Genomic DNA, 22613 nt, shown 5'->3' with positions numbered 1-22613 from the left:
GTGGAATATCTTCTTTGTAGTGGTATAGATTTTATTTCGTCTTGTGTTCGTGTCCCATAGTCCTCCAGAGTCTCTGCTGTTCACATTTAACTGCATACAACTATCAGAACTTCCCGCTATTGCACTGATGGTTCTCACGTATAGGAATATTAGACGTTTTATAATACAATTTGTAATTTTGATTGTAATCGTATTGATTAAGAATATCTTAAATGTGCTATCAATTCTGATTCATTGAAAACTTCCACTAATAAAAATATTGTGTTTGATTTGTGATACCTATTCAATGCTAATGTATCATACCTTTAATAAGTATTGTTACGTGTATTGTGTTCCTTCTATTTCAGATTTTTGGCTAAGTTTTTTCCCATTCACGCAGAGTCATAACATAATTCCTAATGACTTTAATAAATATATTTTCACTTGTACTTTTGTGTATGGCTATCCTTTGCATGTAAACTGCACACCTGTTGTAGCTGGAAAAATTACGATTCAAGTCGACTCAGGCTGAAAAATGACGAAAGTCGACGGCCCAGGCTGAAAATGACGAAAGTCGGCGGTCCAGACTGAAAAATGACGAAAGTCGGCGGCCCAGGCTGAATGGTTAACGCACACGCAGCCCTCCGGCCACGCGACGCCCAAGTAGGAAAATTGTGAAAGAAGTCAGCCCAGGATGAATGGTAAGCGCGCAGCCCTCCGGCCACGTTCCGCCCACCACAGCAACCCTCCACCCGAGCACCGCCCTGTTACAGGTGGTGAAGTTTTTTTCGGCTGGGTTTTTCTCCTTGACCTGATTGGCATCACAATTCCCAGCACTATTGGCTTTAATAAATATATCTCAACTTGAATGACATTAATAAATATATTTTGACTTGTACTTTTTGTGTATGACTCTTCTTTGCATGTCTCTGCATGTAAACCGCTAACCTGCTGTATCGAAAAAATATGTGAAGTCGGCCAAAGAAGTCTGCTCAGGCTGAAAAATGTGATAGGATAAGCGCGCACGCATCCCTCCCCCACCGATAATCGCGCGGACAAGCCTCCGCACGCGCGCCGCGCGGTGAAAAAAACGCGCAGGGACGCGCCGCGCAGGGAAAAATACGCGCAGGGCTCTGGGTAGGGGGGGGTGCTGGATTCGCCCCGGGCTGGGCTCTGCCCCACCTATTACTACTCATGCACTAACTTTGAATTCGACGACAAACACTACATACAGGTCAATGGTACAGCAATGAGAACAAAAATGGCTCCTAACTATGCAAATATCTTCATGGCATCCTTGGAAGAACCGTTCCTCAGCAATTGTGCACTGAAGCCACTCCTATATAAGCGATTCCTAGATGATATATTCATTATTTGGCCCCACTCCGAATGCGACCTTCAGTTGTTTGTTAACGACTTTAACCAAGTACATCCCCCCAGTATTAAATTTACATTCAATTACTCCTCCTCAGCTGTTAATTTTCTGGATGTGGAAGTTAAACTACATAATGGAATCATAACCACCAGTCTGTATCGAAAGCCTACCGACTCCCAACAGTATCTATCGTTCCAGAGTTGCCACCCCAGACACACTAAGCTAGCTATCCCTTATAGTCAGGCGCTGCGTTACCGGAGAATATGTTCTAACGATGATGAACTAGACAATCATCTTGAGAGCCTTGAAGAAACTTTCGCAGATAGAAAATATCCTAATCAGGTCGTAAAAGATGCCATAGCCAGAGCTAGATCAACCGATCGAGAGAACCTATCCCGAGCCGATAAGAATTCTTCGGTAAACCTCACTATTAGCTTCAACGGTTATGCCCCGGACGTAAACCGCATACTTAAACGGCACTATGCAATCCTCACCCAATCTGACCGTATGAGTCAGGTGTTTCCGGAACCACCCCGCGTTACTTATCGTCGAGCAAGGAACATCCAAGACAGACTTGTGAACGCCAAGTTAAACAAGCCGTCGGAACACAACGGTTGTCAACCATGCAATCGAAGTCACCATTAATTTTGACGGAAAAAATGGAATTGGTACTTTTAAGTACTTGGGTGCTTCGCATTAATTTGCATATGTGACATCTGCGACCATCGCACGGGTGACAGCCGTTTCCTGGATGCGCTGCTTTGCTATCCTTAGAGCTAACTATATTATCGTGCAAGTTGCGCGCGCTCCTGTATAGGTTACCCGTGGTGGCTGAGGGAAAATTTGTCCCATGCGCTCCGATTGGAGAAGGATGCTATGGTGACGGTTTAGTATATTGTTAACGCTTGGAATATTGCTGCTAAATGTTAAGATGAGGTTTACGGAACCATTATCTAACACGCGTTTGTGGTTTTGGAACAGGGCCTTGCGATCTGCTTTGCGGGCTTTGTTTAGATCGTCGTCAACTAAGCTAGGTGGAAATTGACGACCGATGAATGTTTCCCTAAGTTCAGCTAGATTTCTGTCCAAGTCATCGTCACTGGAACAGCTGCGCCTGTATCGAAGTGCTTGGCTGTAAAGGATGGCAAGTTTAGTATGACGCGGGTGACAACTGTTAAATGCTAGATACTGTTGAGAGTTCGTAGGTTTACGGAACAGGTTTGTGGACAAGACCCCGTTGGTTAACTTCTTGTCCACAAACCTGTTCCGTAAGCCTACGGACTCTCAACAGTTTCTAGCATTTAACAGTTGTCACCCGCGTTATTGTCCCTGGATTAAGAAGATTAAGTCAGCAAGCTGAATCCATAAAGGCCGTGGACAGTCTTGTTGCCTCTTCTGTCCCGAAGCAGGAGGAGCTTCCCTCCGAAACGTCGACTCTTCCCCATTTGCTAAATACTGTTTTAATTATGCAAAATAAACATTTGTATTCTATTAACACCTCAAATTCGTCGCTGTGTCCCCTTCCCTTTCACTCATATTCCACGTCGCGTCTGTTTGATTTTTCATCTTCTGCAATTTATATATATATATATACAAATATACAAGTACGAAAAGTCAAAAGGTGCCAAAGAGCTTACACGGAAACACAGAGGAATTTATTAACACTGATAGAGGTTGGGGTCAATGTTTAGCGCTGCCTTCGATCAGTCCTCCTGAACTGCAGCACTGTTTGCCAACACCTCACCCACATCGGTGTTACTAAACTCCCCTTTGTGCTTCCCTGTAAGCTCTTTGTCATCCTCTGACTTTTCGTACTACATATTGTACATGTATAGGATTATTAAACGTGTATAGTGTACATGTATCTATTTCACTTGTTACACTGTTCACTATATTTATTCCATAACTAGCCTTTGAACCTTGTCTTATCTGACACGTTCACTACATTAAAGCTGACATCCATTGTAACATCCATCACTGTGGACAAATAGTAATGCTCAAACCTTCCAGCTATGTCTTTCTAAATGGGGTATATTTCTTTACTGTCTCTACCACTATCCTTTGTTTTAGCAATAAATGTCCTATATTTGTGTACATAGATTGTGCGTTTATTTCGCCTACAAGCATGTAAGACTTTCGCACCAGCCACTCCCCATCGTCGAACAGGACTGAAGCCCTCTGCCGTATCCTGCACATTGACCACACAGCAGCGTCGTGACAGCTCCCCGGATAGCGTGCATTTAGGTGGAGGATTCTGCGATTAGCATCGCAAATCTGTGCATGAACAGTAACGTTGATAATTTTTTCCATAGCAAAATTGCTACCAATCATCTATTTTAAAAAGCATGCTTCCCATCACGTACTCCCAGCGCGTTCAGTACATGGTAACCTTTGTGGCTGTAATAATTGCCATGAGTGAAACGTGGATCCTTGGTGCTGCGTGCTATAATTGTGACCGCCGTGCCGTCGACTGCACCTGCATGAACAGGGAACCCATAGGTCGTAATAACATTCACCTAAGCACTGAGCGTACTTTTACAACATACCAAGGCATCCAGGCAGGCCTGCAACGTCGTAGAACCCACGTTTCACGGCCAGCTTCTCCTCCGGTGTTTGTGGGAAGCGCAGGTACATGGGTGCCAGATGCTTTATCACAGCCAGGCTGACGGCGTGTAGAGACTCCGAGACAGGGCTCTTGGTCGTGGTGAAATATTCTTCATGAGCTATATTACCAAGAAAGACCCCGGTCCCGTAGAAACGCAGTGCCATGAGCACCCATTGTTTGACGGTGAGCGTGGTGGATCGCCACTGCTGCGCTGCAAGTGTTGCGATTGTGAGTATAGACACTATCCACAGTGCAGTTATCCCACCCTACTTTACTATACGTTACTCTTACTCTACTCGCTCTAGCGATATTTAACATGTTGAAGACCACGTAGAGGCAACACAATAACAGCACCTCGCCATGAATAAACAAAATGCAATCCATACGTCATTTCAAGTCTTCCCTGACAGCATCGCAGACTTCTCGAACTGCTTCTTTAGAAAGCCGGAAGTGCCTGATGAACGCATCGTCTGACAGGACAGTGAATGCGGCACTGTTAGAGCGAAATACGGGTGCTATTTCGTCCTCACGCACGCCAACATTCTCGAAAAATGCGTAGAGTTCCGCCATGTTTTCTTCGCAGATGACGCTCACTGAAGACGAACGACGCAACGATTTCTCGGTGGAGTGCAGCTGCTACAGCTGCACTCCACCGAGAAATCGTGGAACTACTGTGGACTACTACAAACTGCGGAAGCTACTTCCACAGTTTCGCCACAAAAACCACCGCCCCCCTTGACCACGTGATCATCCGTAACGAATCACGACAAAGTAGCCGGAAAACGGCGCCAAAAAGCGCGCGCTGGCTGATCGAACTGCGCATGTGCCCTGCGTGCCCTCTTCATACCCTCTCACTCGAATTCTCTCCCCCCCCCCCTGTTCCGAGCGCCAGGCTGCTAATATCATCGGGAAACAGGAAATGAAAATCCGGAAGACGAAGGAACTCACATGTACAAATTTATTGACACGGTAAACATATAAACAAGAAGGAACATTTGAATGCATGTAAATCTACACGATTATTATAGAATACTGCAGAATAAATAAAGAATAAATAGTGCCGAGCAACAGAACGAGTGACTATCATATTATACAATCCTTAAGGGAACCTATTCGGTTTGGAGAAAGTAGATATTATTATACACATATGTAGCACGTGATGAGTCGCAGAAGCCATCTGCTTCATCCCAGCACAACTGTAGAATTTTCAGGTGACAGGGGCAGCATGCTCGCGGATCGCAGGGCCACGAACAGCTGTCGGTGTCTGAATGAAAAAAAAAAGGAACCTGTTAATTATATGGTAAATCCGAGCACAGGCAGCGTTAATTGGCTGAATACGCATGTAAGACATGCTATCGTGACGCCCCTAATGTCGACTAATGAGAAAATTCGAGGAGCCCTGCATACGTTATGCACGCTGTTTTCCTTTTCATGCACACCAGTGTATTAAACATCAGACACATTGAAATAGCGGAACAAAACGGAACAAGTGACGCCACGCAGAATAGCACATCAACCAGATCATGACTGATAACCGGCAGAAAGCGATGTAATACGGGACGCGTGTATATACGGGACAAGGCGTACCTCCATGCACACAGTCAGGCGACAGTATTAAACGTCTGATCACTGACATGCATCATACGTTTGTCTGCTTACCTTTCATTCAGGCGTTCGTCCATGGCTCGAACATCTTCGAAATCCACGAAACGAAATCACCGTCTGCCCACACAGACGCCAGCTACACAACGGTCAGGCGGGTCGGCGCCTCGGAGAAACGAACAAGGTCGAATCCACCGGTTAAATGAGCCTCAGCCAATCACGATCGAGGAAGGTCACGTGGGGGACCGGAGCCAATGAAAAGTAAATAGCAGGAATTTGGCGGGAAATGCCAGCGGCGATACTATTTTCGCGGCGGCGAAACCCGCTTACTGTGCCTCCTCTAAATTTCCGTCCTCTGTCACCACTGATCTCTATGTATAAAGGCTGGATCGCGCATAGGAGAGGGGCTAGTGGGAGAGAGGTGTGGCAACCGGCCGCCATGATGGAGGGCCCAATGGCGCCGGCTGCTCCCATAGGAAACAATGGGAAGCGATTCGATTTGGAGCATTTGTTACTCTTTAAATGCTCCTCATTGTTGATTAGCACGCAATCTTCCTTAGGAATCAGTGTGCTGGCGTATTCCTACCGTGCTTCGGCGGTGTGTCTGTAGTTTTCATGGTAATTACGTTCTTTTTCTTCTCCGCTTCCTGTACTCCGAATACGGTGTCGTTAGTTACGTGCACGGGAAGCATAAAAATAGAGGAATTTGGTGAGTGACAACCTATAAATTTAATTCCTTTTGCTTAGAAAGGGTTTGCACTGTTTGTTATTGTAAGGTAGTTTCGTTTGTGTGTGGTTTTCGTTTGTTGTTGTGTGGTTCGTTAGGCGCTGTATATGGTTCTCGTTTGGCCTTTTCCATAATCCATTGGCATTCGTATTGTGTTCTACGAGTGTGTTGGAGTTGTTCAGCTGTCGGCGCAGTTCGTTACAGAAATTCGAAGTGCTGTGCACGAAGAGCGCATGGCGTAACAAGTGCTGCAAGAGTGATTGCACTTGCGAGGTTAACGCCGCAGTTTACTTCCACCCTACCTCACAAACGGCTTGTTTAAAGTGATACCCAGTAAAATTGGATAAAATTGCACAGTAACATCACTGCGAGCATGACATGTAGAATTTATAAATTAATATTACAACACTCGACTTCTACGGCCATTAGTCATTGTCATTGATTGTTGAATACTATGATTCTTGAGAGCTTCTTTCGTAGTCGTGGTCTGTCATTCACGTTTTCTGTGTGCTCCTTTGCAAGATGGTGAAGTCGAATCTTGCCATAGCAGTTAGCTATAAGCTTTATGAGGCGAATGACGTGGTTTTCTTCTGGAGAGCACTCGAACATCTGCTCGTAGAGGGTAGGGAAAACGTTGTGTCTCAGAGATGTGGACCTAGAACCTTGAGTGCATCAAAGGCTTCCTGTGTGAAACCTGGTTCGCCGTGTATAGAGCTGCACCACGACCTAAGTGTCGCCTGTTGTGGAAGCGAAAGGTTAAATGTCTTCCTGACGTACTCGTATGCCTTTGCTGAATAAAACTGGAGAGTGAGCGCAAAGCTACGCAGTGACTGGGGATACTGCTCTCTGCTTACTTTTCCAGCTTTGTTCTGTAGGGTGCGCAGTACTAAATCTAGCTGCACATCAGACAAGGTGCCACGAAGCATGTCAGTGCATTGACTTGATACGAGAGATTTCTTCTCGAGATCTTCTATAACACTCTCCGCAGTGAGTACCTTTTTCTTCAGTCTTCGGGCATTTTCTTCAGAGCGTTTCAGCTGCTTCACATTCTCCAGTGCTTCTTTTTTTATCTTCCATCTTCCTTTTTAAGGTCCGTGGACTCTCTTGCACTGTGTATGTGTGGTCAGCAGCAAGGTTATGTGAGGATCGGACTGGCTGAGGTGACAAGACCCCTGGACCTGCAGCCCACGATGGTCCTGGCTGTGAAATCTCATGGCTGACGTCCTGCTCTACCTCTACGTTATGTCTTGTTGGAGGTGGTTTTCTTGGCTGTACCCTCTGTGATGGAAAGATTAATTAATTATTTTTAGAAGCTGTTGTTCATGTGGGATAAATGACAACATTTGTTAAATTCAGCATTTATTTCCACATTTCTTGCACATGCCAGGAACTGAGGTCATGATGGAGGTCAGTGGGCACTGCACTGAAAACCTAGAAATTATTATTTTTCCTTCATTATTATTTATTTATTTATTTTTGCATTGCATGAGAAATACCTAACGAGCTAGTATATGTATTGGTTCCTACAAGCTCGAATATTACGCCACAGGACCCTGACCTTATACTAGGACTGTCTTGAATAATCAAATCAGGGACATGACTCTGCATTTCTAGGTAGTGAATGTAAAATTACATTGCGAAGAACCATAAAAGCAAAAAGTAGTAGTGTCAGTTCAGTCCAGCAAGTGCAATGTGAGTTCGCAAAAAAAAAAAAGTGTCTTACAAGTCTCCATGACTTTGCACCCAGAGCACAGTGCACAAATTCTGAGCTGTTGTGATCACCACCAGCTAAAACTGAGAAGTTGTGGCACCTCAATATAACAGAATTTTGTTTGCAAGCTATTTCTCGCATTGTCATGAGCCTTAAAGATGAAGACAGAAAACCTAGCAGGGAATGTAAATTATTTTGTACCGTAAATTTTGTCGCATTAGCTTTGTTGCGTCATGTATGTTGATTGATGTTTCACTTCTGAAGACTTGTACTGAGCTTGTTGGATCAACTACCACATTCAGAATTGCTGCACATTACACAGGTTCCCAAGCAAATTCTAATGTGTTACTATTGTGTTTACTTTCAGGAGGTGCTGTGAAAAGTCAAACTTTGTAGGCACAGCATCACTCTTGAGTCGCGCAGTTTGCCCTGTACGATCGAAAGAGGCCTCCTCAAAGTGGCTGCAGAGCACCGAAGATTTAGATGGGGCCCAATTTTTGCGCTGCATCTTCTGCACCCACTTCTTCAGCACGGCTGGGCGACTGTGAGGGAACCTGTATAGCACAAGCACATTGTGTAGAAAATACATAAATAGAGCAGCCAAACATAATTTCTTAGTACCTAACGGCACCAGCGAAGTAGCAGTGCGAGCAAGCGCGTGTGTCACATACATGCGATACGAATAAACACTGTTTTTCCTCAAAATAAATAGCTTACCTGTGAAAAGTTAACCCCTTTCGTCTGTCCGTGCGTGAAGTGCACTGAAAACTGCAACAAGCTGGCATGGCATGCCCTCTAATTTAAAGGAAACAAAAAAATTGCGGGCAGCCGCGCTTAACTAAATGCAGACGACAGTACGTGTTGGGCCCACCAATATGGCGACCGGTTCCACGCTGCGAAGCACCCTATGCGCTATCCAGCCATATACTATAGAGATCAGTGTCTGTCACCCTCGCCCAAATGACGGTTACCGAGATGCGCAGCTGCGGTGGAGGATGGCCAAGAACGGCGTTTCACGTGCAGGTGACGATATGGGTCACGTGCGCGCGCCGTTGCCGTGGTAACGGTGACGAGCTGCCCTAAGCGATCGTGGCCAAGAACGCGCCCAGGATACCGAAACTGTCCTTCTAGCTTGTGCATGCGTTGCAATGCGGCCATGCGAGCGTAGAAATGTCTGCTAACAATCGCTAAGAATGTCAAAGGCAACAACGGTTAGCCAGGACCAATTTCTACTCGTTTACTTGACCATTTTATCAACAATATTTTGATAAAATGATCTAAAATAGAAGCGCGACGCTTTGTGCCGCCGTAAAGAGCAAAGTTTCGGTTTCCGGGTCTGGCAACTGCGTATGGCGCGTCTGGCAACAGCGCTAGATATTGTATGCCTGGGGTGCGTCCGAATAGTGACGCGTCCCACATGCCGTCATAGTGTGTGTCACATGTGCGCCTTCGAGCCATAGTATTCGGACGAGCACTCTGAGCACCGATACGCGCGCCATCTGGTGCTGATCATCTGCAACGTCTATTTAATAAAATAGGCTCCAGAGGGCGCATAGCATGAGGTGCCGCAAAATCGGGCATAGTAGCAGACGACAATAATTTCTCGGAATTTGGCATGGACACCGAGGCAGTTTTCGTTTGTCTTGCAGTTTATCTACATGCGCAGAGAAAGTGAGGTAGACATTCCAGACAATGTGTGTAGAAGTCGTGCACGACAACTGACGGAAGGACGAAAAGTAAGCAGAGCGTACTACAAAACGTGTCCAAAAGGAGCACTCCGGAAGAGAAGAGACGACGAGAACTCTAATTCTGACAACAGTAGCGTGATGTAGTACTGGGATCGGCTTGCTGCGCATTTATCCTGCCCAAGGCACCCTGCAATCGTGCATGACAACCATCATGCAACCTCGTGAGCTACGGTTGTGTTCTGACAACTTATCCAAGGCTGAAAGCGACAATCCCGCAGGGGGAGCATTTGTGTGTAGTTTTATTAGTCTATTCGCAAATCATAAAACCGTTGGAGAAGTTCAGTCTGCTTTCGTGTTTCGTTTCACATTTGTACTTCAATATTTGTTGGGGACTGGCAGGGGGGCGCCTCCCGGGTCCCTTATCACTGATCACCTCATCTTCTGGGCGTTCCTCTCGATTTTCCAGACCTTCCAGCCGATCTTCAGGCGTTTCTCATTCTGTGGAGAGGTACGAAAAATCGTGTTGCTTTAAAATTAACTAAAGAACGAAGGATAAAATGTTCAGTGCTAATATAAGAGACTGAACTCGCAAGCGTAATTTTCCGCCCTGTTTCGCCTTCGCATTATGCCCATTTATCTTGGTATGCCCCCATTTTTGCAAACAAAAGAGCCGCCAGCCGCCCAAAAAACTGTCGTCTGCTAAACTAACTGTCCGACGAACGCGCCCTCCCCCGAAACACGGCAGAACCGGAAAACGCGAAATGCACTCCGCGAAGTCTGCATCGTAGGAGACTTCCCAAAGTGCGCCTTCTGTGGAGGATTCGGATCGCGCACCATTATGGCGGCACTTCCGGTGCATGACGCATGACGCTTATGCAGTGACGCATCTCAGACTATTCGGACGCACCCCTGGTGTGAGGATCGCCCGCAGCCTTCTCCTTGGCATTGCGGAAGACGGCAGCAAGGAGCGCTGCTCTACGAATGTATGCTACGTGTTCCGTCTCTTCCATGCTGTTCGTTGCGCGCTGGTCTGCTTATTGCAAAATTATACATATATTTTTTTTTGTGATTCAGCGTGCTCCTTTGGTGGCGGTGACTGATGACTGATACCGAAGGAACATCAACCCTACCAGTGAAGAAAAAGCAACGCGTAAAAACTTGTTTTGACGTGAGATGCACTGGTTACCGCACGTGTGAACAGGTTTGTTTGGATTTAATCCACATGGATTTTATCCAGTAGATTCTTCGGATTTTATCCACACAATTTTATCCAGATGTTTTAGAGATTTTTACCAGAAGTGATGTGAAAGACATTCTGAATTCAATGTCACTCCGAAAACTCCCTGTGTTGGCTATTTGCAGAAGGCGAGGTACGCGCTGCATTAGCTTTTAACTTTGTAACTTTTCCCCCCAACTAATTGTTTAAACTTATAAGTTCTCAGATTAAACTTTTTCCCGCTTTCTTCTACTTCTGCGCATTCAGGGAGAGATTTTCTTCCGCTTTCTGGAGGTATTGTAACTGAAGTACGCCGAAACACGACCGCTAATACAGGCGCGTGTAGGATCCACGCCATTCAACCACGCGTGCATGGAACTTAACTTTCCAGAAAACAATAGAAACTGATGCAATGATAGGACAGGCAGTTCTGTACACAGAAACTGATAGGTCACCCGAAATCAAGAACAGCAAAGTATATTTGTTTGCACGTGTTTGCATTTGTTTCTTTGCACATTTTGTGCGCTCTGTCACGTTTCTAGCCTTGTATATATTCTCCAAAAATATCCAGAGTTTATCCAGAAACGCCCACTGGAGAGGATTCTTTTAAAAACCCTGCGTGTGAAAAAATGTATGGTTTGTTCGGTGTGCCCGACGATCTCGACCTCTTCAAGAAATGGGAGAAGAACCTGGATCACGTGAAGCGAGAAAGGCCCAGGCTAAAAGCCGGTGGGACGTGTGGGACGTGACTACTTAGCAATGAATATAGTCATATTCTATGCTCTAACAAGAATGCACTTCTTATTGTAGGGCAAAAAACGCGCTCGGCTGAACGTAGTAAAAATTGTAAACTTGTTAAAGGGAGAATCCGCATAAGGTCCCTTCCGAGATTTTCGAATATTCGTCACCTTTAGCCATCAACGACCATGCCTGTAAAATATCTCCTTCGAAAACTGAGTCAAACTTGATAAAAATGATTTTCTTCTATGACGCGCTCGGTGACATGGTAGTGCGAGCCACGAGCGCTTTTCTGCAAGCAACACCGAGCGTGATGTAAGTCGCGAGATATCCCGCGCCGTCCGCCTTGCTTTGCTGTGTGTTTTGGCAGTTTTGACGAAGGAAATTTTCCGTAGCAATTGTGTTCGTTACGTCGCACACTGATCTTACACCCACCACGATGGCCGGTAAGACATGCTGTATAATCAGTTGTGGCAACAGATCGGATACAACAACAGACGTGGCATATTTCCAGTTTCCGACGGCCAAACAACGTCGTTTGGAGTGGGAAATGGCGCTGCGCAAAATCAAGTGGAGGGAGACCAGCTCGAGAACGGTATGCTCTCGTCATTTTGAGCCAGGAATGTTCGACACGAAAAGACGGCTCATGCGGGAACTCGGAGTGGCACCTGCGGGCACCTACGGGATGCACCGACCGCATGTGCACCTGCAACATGTTTCATATTACGCGTGCGCCCGTGGCACTTATACAGGGTGTCCCAGAAAACGTGTCATTGAATTATAATAAAAAAACTACGCCACCTAGAATCATGCGGTGAACAGCATTTGTTCTTATTAGTTTTTGCCACCTCCTAATGTGAATGTCATTACTCCAAGTTTAATTATGTAAATATTTGCGAACTGAACTCGGGAAATTTGCCAAGTAAAGGTCACTTTTTTACCCCACCAATATGAAGAGCGTGCCGAATACACTCAAATTCATGATAATTCACAGTGATATTCACGAGCTATTCCATCGGAAAAAATAGCCGAATATCATGCTTTTCGGAGCACCGGACAATAGCGCGCAAAGACGTTTTGAGCGCAATCGCTCTCAGTGCGACGAAAGGAGGTTCCGAAGCCAGCCCACAGAGTGATAGTAGAAAAAGTAACAGTTTCTAAAATTGGGAGAGGGAAAGCAAAATCCCAGCGAAAGTCGGACATGATAAGCCGTGCCTGTTTTATCTCTTTCTGCGATGTCGGGGAGGGCTGGGTTTTCAACCTCCTTTCGTCGGACTGACAAAGATTGCGCTGAAAAATTCATCGTGCGCTATTCTGTGCGACCTCCGTAGAGTATGATGTTCGGCTATTTTCTCCGATGGGATAGCTCCTGAATATCCCTGTCAATTATCATTAATTTGACTAAATTAGACACGCTCTTCACATTGGCGGGGTTACGAAGTTACCTTTACTAGGCAAATTTCCGACTTAAGCTCGCAAAAATTTACATAATTAAACTTACGTTACACGACATTCATATGAGGAGGTGGCAAAAACCCAGTAAGAACAAATGCCATTGACCGCATGGCTCTAGTTGGTGTAGTTTTTTTATTATAATTCAATGACACGTTTTCTGGGACACCCTGTATAAGAATGTGCGACAACCTATTAGAAACTCATCATTAGTTACTCCGAGTTCGACAGTCTTCAGTGTATGGGTCCGAGGCCTCGGTTTCAAGCGACGCGCGCACTGGTACAGGGTCCGTCGAATACGGCGAGTCGTTGTGGTTTATGGTGGCGGTCAAGTCATTCTCCTCACTAGAATACACGTCTGAATCGGGCTGAAGTCCCGTGGAGTTCTATTCTGATGCGGAGTCGGTTTCCATGACTGCACGTTGAGTGTAACTTGCTTCCTGGCGTCTTCAATGCAATGCAACACATGGGAATCACGGCAGACGAATCTCGCGACTGACGTCACGGCGTGGCGCTCCTCGATTCCGATGCCACCGCCTGCTCTCATAGTTTCGGTTTCGCTTTATCGTTTTCGCTGTTTATAATTTATACGCGCACATTTATACGAAACGGAGGCTGTTGTCAGCATCTGTGGGGTGGTCTCTGCTGAAATCAACTTTCACTTAATTTTGGGCTTTATCCAGAAACGCCCACTGGAGAGGATTTTTTAAATACCCTGCGTGTGAAAAAAGGTATGGTTTGTTCGGTGTGCCCGACGATCTCGACCTCTTCAAGAAATGGGAGAAGAACCTGGATCGCGTGAAGCGAGAAAGGCCGAGGCTAAAAGCCGGTGGGACGTGTGGGATGTAACTACTTAGCAATGAATATAGTCATATTCTATGCTCTAACAAGAATGCACTTCTTATTGAAGGGCAAAAAACGCGCTCGGCTGAACGTAGTAAAAATTGTAAACTTGTTAAGGAAGCGAAGCTACAATGAAACTAGTTTGTATGTATGTTCATTTGATTTGTAGAACAGTATTTTATATGTTATGTTCCTTATAGTAATGTCAAATATAGCGTACATTGTAGAAAACTCAGGTTTTCTACTCCAGGTGGTTCACAGCTAATGTTGTGAACCACGAAAGGGAAGATAGAAGCGAAAGAAATTAAATGAGGACTACGAGATAGCAGGAAAAAAAGGACGTTTATTAGCGTCAACCACATAAGAGAGGACGACGTCAAGCAGTCAGCGCTGCCAAAATGTTGCTGTTTGTTGCCCGCTGCAGTCTTTGTCTGTGATTAAAGTTGTATATGGGTCTTGTTCATGTGCGGGTGTAGCGCACAATACATTCCGTGGTCTTGGTTTGTCATTGGGCTTAAGTATGTTAGTGAATAGCCATAGTACGACGAAGATGTATGTGCATGTATATCTATATTTGTTACGACAGCACCGCATATGAAATCGCTATCCTCTGTTCACGATCTCCCGCATGCTGTTACGAACCAAGAACCCTCACCCCGTAAACTGGAACCAAAAAGCGAATACAGTATATAAAGTAGTGTTTTATAGTAATGTTAAGCTGTATGAGACGACTTCCGTAACACCCTCCTCCCACATAAAACATCCTTCGCTGCACCCCCCATCTCATTCATATATTACAAGTGAAAGGGATAAATAAAAAAAGAGCTTAATTCGAGCCAGTGTGAAGGCCTCATGCTTGCTTTGTCGTAACCTTTTCATGAACGTATGATGCTGTCGTTCCTGCCAACAATCGCTCGTGCATGCGCTGCGCTGCAGCCGCTTTTCCATTGCATCTTCACGAGAGGTTGGCATACCTACGCATTGGTGCGCCACCTGTCGCCGTCTTCAGCGGCCCTCCCGCCTCAAGGCGCGCGCCTCTTACACCAGGCATACAATATCTAGCCACCATAGCTTGACCCACCTGATTATTCGCCACACGGAGAGCTGACCGGTTCGTCATTGGCTGAGCCATAAAATTCGGGATGAATGGGAGAGCTGAATCACCGAAGCGACATGAAGAACCGGAGATTGAAGAACCATAGAGAACCAAACTGAATCACTGAATCGAAGTAGTCGGAGAACCGCTCACTCGCGGACTGAATCGAAGAGCAGCAGAACCGTTTGTTACAAAGGACTCACTGGCTCACGGGTTCCCCGGTGATCAGCGACTCCCTGTGTAGAATCGGTCAGCCATGCAGTACGCCGGCTTGCTATTCCCTAAACACACAAAAAAAGAAAAAAAGGCAAAGGCAAAATATAAACAAGAAAGAAAAAAACATAACAAAAACACAAATAAATAAATAAACAAATAAAAACAAGAAATAAATGAAAAATACACTCGGCTCACAGGGTGCCCAGGAGGCCCGTATCACGCAGAAAGCGGAACATCGTTTTTGTGACGCTCCACTGGGTAGCTCGCTGCACAGGGCCAAGGCGTGTTGGGAGAGAGACGTCTGTCCGTCCGTCCGTCCGTGCACCCAAGCTCTGAGAGGTGTTGCCAGAGCACGGCCCGGTGATGGTGGTGACGCTGACAGTGGAGGAGCTGAATAAAGGGTCGAACTCAGTGCTCGAAGTGTACGTGCCTGAACTGCCTCATGCCCTTGTCTGCCCATATCTGTTTTCTGATCTTTGGTTTATATTTATTTTTTGTTCGCTCTCCGTATTGCTGGCTGTGCTCTGAACTGGATAGTAATTCCATGTTGTTTGGTAGGTGTACGGAAAAAATCATTTTTTGGCTAGTATATTGACTCGCGGACATGCTTCCCAGGTATACCCCCAGCTTGCACCTGAAGGATTTGCGTTTTGGAATCCTATTTTTGGTGAGAAAATCAACAAAATAAAAGCAGAACATGCTCCATCTTCTGATAACGTTAGCTTTTACCTCCCTCTCGGCTCCTGCTTATAAAATTTTAAGGCCGCGAGATAAACTACAGAAGCATGCCAACCAGTATTTGATCACTAATGATTAGTTCTGAGAAAAACTTTAAACCCAACTCCCGGTGCATGCCTTCTTCGAATTTCGCACCTCAGTGGCTACGGTAGAGGCTCCGCATAGAAGACTAGTGACGTCACAGGGTCACATGACCCAGCGACGTTACTGATTCATGAAGGAATCTTTCGAACGAATCCCCAATGTTTTATTTATTTATTTATATACATTTCTCAAGGGCGTTACATGAGGGGGAGCAAAAACGATAACATGGCAACGTATCATGACATAAGAAACATGCGAGAACTGATGTTGTGAGGCTTCAGATGACGCGCCCTTGAAGGTCGCTGGGGGTGTGTGTTAGCTTAGCTCAATTGGTAGAGCCCTCGCCCGGTAATCCAGAAGATGTGAGTTCGAGTCCTAAAGCTGGCTAACCTTTTCAGTGACTTTCATCTTTCATCGATCAGAAACATAGTAACATTGACGAACGAGATAAACGAGAACATGAAACAGGAGCATATGAAAAATATTGCGTTAATAAAGAATTAAACATGAATACGCAGCTACGGTATGTATATTAGACACCGATGTACATGGACAGCGAGCGTTTGAATGTGGCATGGTCTGTGATTGCGACCAAAGACTGTGCAAGGGCATTCCATTCAACGACTTTGCGTTGGGAAAATAAGTACTGAGACGTACGTCCATTGATAGATTCTAGTTTCAACGAATGATCCAATCGTGAGGACACATAAAAGCAGGCGAAACAAAATGAGGTAGAATATGTACACGGATACGGACGGATCTTCTGATGAGGTCAAGGTCGGGAAGGCCAATAGAACGGTTAATAGAAGAGATACTAGAAGTGTAACGGTAACTGCTAGTGATAAAACGTGCGGCACGATTGTGGACACCTTCAAGGAAGACAATTAGATTGTCTGTATGGGAACACCAAATACTGCAACGATATTCCAATTTTGGTCGTATTGAAGCTGTATAGGCAAGTAATTTTACACTAGGAGGTGCTGATTTCCTGAGGTGTTGACTAATGATTCTCACGAACCGGTTCAGTATAAGGAACCGGACTTCCCATCACTAGGGAACAGTTTGAAATTACCCGCTGCAACCGGCAAGGTGCTAAGGCATCAAGTGATCATCAAGTTCTCTCTTCTGCGCCTGGCCAAAAAAATGCGCCTTCTGCGCAGATTGTTCCTGTGACCGGCTGGCCGGGAGCAGGGCTGGCAGCGGTGCGGTGGTTGGTCTCAGACGGCAGAGGGACAGAGTTAAACAGACTCTGACCAGAAGTTCGACAAATCTTTCGTTTGCATCTATTACGAAGGTATAATATGTCTCCAAGCCAGAAGCGAAATATTTTGGCTGTGCGCGGCGGCAAAGTTTGCCAAACGGGAAGCTGAAAACCGGCTTGGCTTTTCCTCCTGAACTCGCGCAATCGGTGCCGAAATCTAGACGAAATTGTAGCAGATATCCGCCAATTTCTGTGTGCGTGACGAAAGCATGAGGTTCATGTTTCATTGGGCGCCCGGATCGGAAGTTCTGTTGTTAGAGAGTTTGTGAGAGCGCCGGTATCCGGAAATCGATTTTCAATATGGACGTCGAAGCAAGACATGCGGAGACTTCGAGCCCGGAACTTTTGTCTGACCTTTCTGCGATCGAGCAGAAAATTCTGTGTGCTGAACAGTTCGGGAGCCTTGCTTTCGGAACGTCGCCGATGCCGCGTATGCAAGCCGAAGCCAAAGCCTTACGAAGATCGGTCACGGTCTCACAGATAAAGCAAACACCATCCGTCGCCTGTCTTCGACAGACAGGTAAGCAATGAGCTTTTTTAACGCACACTGTGATCGAACATGTAAACGTTCTCTGAAATTTCGTGTCCTCATATTTAACGCGCACTTCCTGTTTAAACTGCCGGTGCGGCTGGTGCGTCATAATGCCGAAGGGGGTCGAATGCACTGCAAGGAGTTCGAAAGCACTGCCGAATGACTGCAGTGTGAGTGTATTACAACCCGCGAATATTTCCAACTTCTATGCCTAAATACGACTGACCTGAAGGTGGCATATTTTGAACTCCCTGGGCAGCGCGAACCTGTGAGCGACCATATTCACAAGTAAGTCACATGTGTCCTCGTCGAACGATGTTAAAATTTGGGCGCTCAAAATTGGTTTGGTCTTGCATTAAAGCCGTTAAAAACTTCAGTACCCGGCGCAGCACATAAAAAGACGACACAATACACCACTCTCAACTAGAGAAAAGCAATGTAGGCAACTGTTGAATTGTCAGTGTGCTGTGTCTTGAGTCACCTTTTTACGTATTGCCCTGTGCTTAGGTTTTTAGCGTAGGCTTTTAGCGATATTGAGTGTTCCTCCTTTCGATTCAGTGAAAAGTAAAAAAAATGTTGGTTTTCAAAATAATACAGTATGTGTAGTAATAATAAAGGGTGTATGCAGATAAACTGCAGTGGCTCTCAGGTACATGTGGAAATGCCACCGACATACACCCTGTACTGTCACCGGTTACCTATTTGCCTAAACTATACTTTATGTACATCTGTGTAGACGATACAGATACACTGTGTATCGACAGTTTGCAAGGTGGGTTTGGCACAAGCTTGGGAAAAATGAGCATGGTCATCCCAGCCCGTGCAGTGTAGAGGATTAGACAAGTCTTCCCCACAGAAACTGCCACGGCTTCACGTACCCAACATCCTAACTGGAGGTACCACTTCGCACAGCTTGTCTATCGCATTTAAAATAATTCAGCTTCTGTATTTAGGATTATTTATAGCTCTCAGGATGACGCATAGCTCATGAGTTCAATATGTTGTGTTGAAACACAACACTATAGTCCTTTTTAATGAGTCTTGCGGAACGGTAGATGAGCACCCCTTTCGTGAGAATCTGTACCTTTGCTGCAATGAACAATTTCTTGAGCAAGACTAATTAACAAACGAAAAGCAGAGTCTGTCTTCCAAAAATGCGTGTTCCTTGAAACTTCTGTGTTTGCTAAGTAGCCCATGTTGATGTCACCCCTGATGTAATGCCCTCAAGGGCCTTTGAGGTATATTCATAAATAAATAAATATCAAAACCAGAAAGAGATTAACATCTATTGTAATACCTATCCTCTCTTTGTGTGAATGATACATAAACGTTCTCAGAATGTTGTTGTCAGAACGTATGTTGTCACACTTTGCCCTTATTCTGCCTAAAGCCTAATTCCACCTCTTAAATCATCTCCATATCGTCAATCTCTAAAGCTGTACAAGGCTAAAGTAATAACGTACTACGTAAAAAAAGGGAGGGGGAGAAAATTAAGAGCTGACACATTTAAAATTCAAAGAAACCCTGGTGCTTTACAGGGCTACTCATGGCTCAATCCTGGATCCGATCCCTATGGAAAACAGCTTTTCTGAGCCTCAGTGATTGATTCCCTTGATTGCCCTGACTATGAGGCAATACTCATCGGCAAGTGGTCTTGCGCCTGATAGTGTGGTTTGCAATAAAGTGACCAAGGAACATCACTTTACGGCCATAAGAAGGGTATCAACGTAACCTCTCAAGGCGCAGCATTTCATGTTGCTTTCAGTAAGTGCAACACTGCTCATAGAAGTTGCGACCATTCGTGTTGGGAAAGCATGCTGAAGTTACCTCAGGCAGTACATCCAGAAGTGGAAGACAGGTTCATAGAGAGCACCTTATGAGAGGGAGAGCGACAGTAACCAGTGAAGACACTCCATGTATTTTGTGCAGGTTTGGGGGGTCACGCATTTTAACAGTTTTGATGGAAAGCAGAGTGTGTGAAACACTGACCCCTGGTATATGAATTTTTGTTATTTATAACTAGGTACCCATGTTCTAGTAATCTGGGAAAGACTTAGCTCTCCTGAAGGAAATTGCTAATGAATCTGGGTGTCTTGTGGAAACAGGTTGTAACTGTCTTTCTAACCACCCGTCTTACATGCCCTAGCAAAAGCAAATATGTAATGCTGCACAGAATATCTAATGCTAGCACACTAATTGCTTTCGGTGTTCTCAGGCTTCTGAAATGGAGCTAGCTCGTGTATACGCTGTGCCATGTCGGCAAGAGCATAAATCAGATGTCTTTACCTTTGAAATTGGCCCTTCAGTGCTTCATGTGACTGCAAGAATAGTATCCCCTAAAGAATAGGCAATGAGACTGTTCTGCACTGTAATGAGCTTTGTAAAACAAAAAAACTTTATTTGAAACAAGATTCGAAAAGCTGGGTGACGACCTCATAATGTAACATCCTTTACTGCAAATACCGGCTTAACACAACGATTAAAAACAGAGCGTAAATGTTTTCCCGCCTATCCGGGTGGCATCATCGGTACAGCAGAGGCTAAAGACGAGCACATCAGCCTACTTATCTAAGAGGGCGTCATACACATCCGATAGGGGGCCACGGTTTGTATCGCAGGCTGATGCATCACGCCTGATAAACCGGGACTCTTAAAAACTTTCTAGGGCCCCATCGCTAGTCATGTGCAAAGGCTACCGCACCATCAAAATTAAATGCATGTCTTTAGGCCAACAGTAGTACACTAATTCGGTCCTAGTTTGAGTAGCATTAGTAGCCCTGGCAACGTCCCTTGTGTGCTCTTTTAGTCTTGTCCCACGTCTTTTGTCTATCTCGCCTATGCAGGTTGCATCGCAGTCTATGCACTCAACTTTATATGCACGGTCTTAATGCCTGATGGGCAGAGTCCCCTCCAAATGGCGTATGAAACCTTGGATGAAAGGAATGCACACCACTGATTTGACTCCTTCGATGTTGTTTTTGACTGTTCTCTGTTGCAGCGATGATGCCATCCGGATAGGCGAAGAAACGTTTACTCTCTTTGTCCTTAATCTTTTTCGGTAAAATATTTTACATTATGAACTTTGTTTTAATAATGATTAGTGGTGAGCTTCATATGCTGGGCCACTACTCTAACAATTGCTTGTAGTAATGTGGTGAAATGAGGTAATGAGCCTTGCTGCAATTTAAAAAAAAAAGAAATTGATAGACTGAACATGGTTAACAACGTCCTGGAATATGGTGTGCTCCATTAGTTTACAGGGAACAAGTGGAGCTGGTGAGTAGATAGAGGAGCATAGTTGACACACATTCTGAAGACAGGAATTAGCTTGTGGCCTATGACCTCGACTCAGATACATACAAAACACATTTCACACAGATTAAGGCATCTTCGTCCCAGCCCTTTCACCTTGCAATGTTCATCGGCGTTGACTGGTCTGTCATTCCTGTAACACAAGTGCAGGTGCTTAAGAGATGCTCTGAAAGAAAAGTGTTTGGTTTTAGTCCACTTGTTTTTTCCGAAAACGAAAACAAACTTTACAGTGATTTGGGTCATTCCAGCTCAAACGTCCCAATCGCGTGGCTCAACCATCGCCGATTTTCGTGAAAACAATATATGTCCTTCTCACTGACGTACATACGTTCTGTGTGAAATATTTCTTTCGGGATCCGCACAGAATCGCCGCTAGGGGCTTTCGAACTTCCGCTCCGAACCGAAAATCGTAACACGTTTGAACAGGCGCAGAGGGTGAACGGCTTTATATATCTGAAAAATTCGAACTAGACGCGTTTCCGAAAAGTTCAATCTAGTTATCATCAGATTTGCAGTCGCCGCGAGTGGAGAAATAGCGAGCTACGCTTCCGCGAAAGAGACGTAAAATCGAACGATTTCAACATTTTGTTAAGAAAACACCATGAGCAGAAGTTGCTCTAACGAGCAACAGCAAGGGTATACGAACACAAAAAGCCGAGCACAAGTGATGCAATGCACTTGATTGATCAGAAGATGAAATGTCTCAGTACCAGATGTCACTGTTCCGTCAACAAAAACAGATGAACTTTGAAGGGGCGTCTGGTTGGCACTGGTGACAGCCTTCAGCTTGAAACCCAGATAGTGATAGCTGAGACGTGGAGTGCAAGCTTTTCGGTGGGGCCAGGATGCCTGCGAAATCATTTAACAAATAAGGCAATTCCAAATCTGTACTTAGAATACACCCGCTGGGGCATAATCTCTAAAGGATGACGCAGTAACATACAGATAGCGCATTTTTTCTTTTCTATGTGATGGCGTTTGCACCGCACGACTGACTTGTCTAACATTACGCGTCTTACCTTTATCTGATGCCTAGTCCTGCCCCTGCAATCTCCTGCTGCAGATAAGGTTGGCACAGCATCCCGGACGAGACATCTTCGGCTTCGTGTGAAACAACTTGCGCATTGCTTCCGTAACATTCGTATGAGCGAAATGAACAGATCAAATCGCTGCTTTCGAAGGTGTCACCCAGTCGAAATTGGAACCAATGGTTGCAGTCAATAGCTTTTTCTTTCGCCTTTCGGAAAGTTGTGGATTGGAACATTGGAACTGCATGCTGCAGTGTTCTTGCAGACGGGAGCGAAACGCTCACGCATTGTCGGCACGCAGCACAGAACACGAAACACACCAGAAAATCTGTACTGGCCTAGCAAATGCTATGCAGTCGAAGGAAGCAAAACTCATGTTCCTCGTGGGTTCAGTGAAGTCCAGAAATATA

Source organism: Ornithodoros turicata, chromosome 1, assembly GCF_037126465.1.
Source record: "Ornithodoros turicata isolate Travis chromosome 1, ASM3712646v1, whole genome shotgun sequence".
In the NCBI taxonomy this organism is placed as follows: domain Eukaryota; kingdom Metazoa; phylum Arthropoda; class Arachnida; order Ixodida; family Argasidae; genus Ornithodoros; species Ornithodoros turicata.
The sequence above is the reverse complement of the archived record's forward strand: the minus strand, read 5'-3'. Positions refer to the sequence as shown.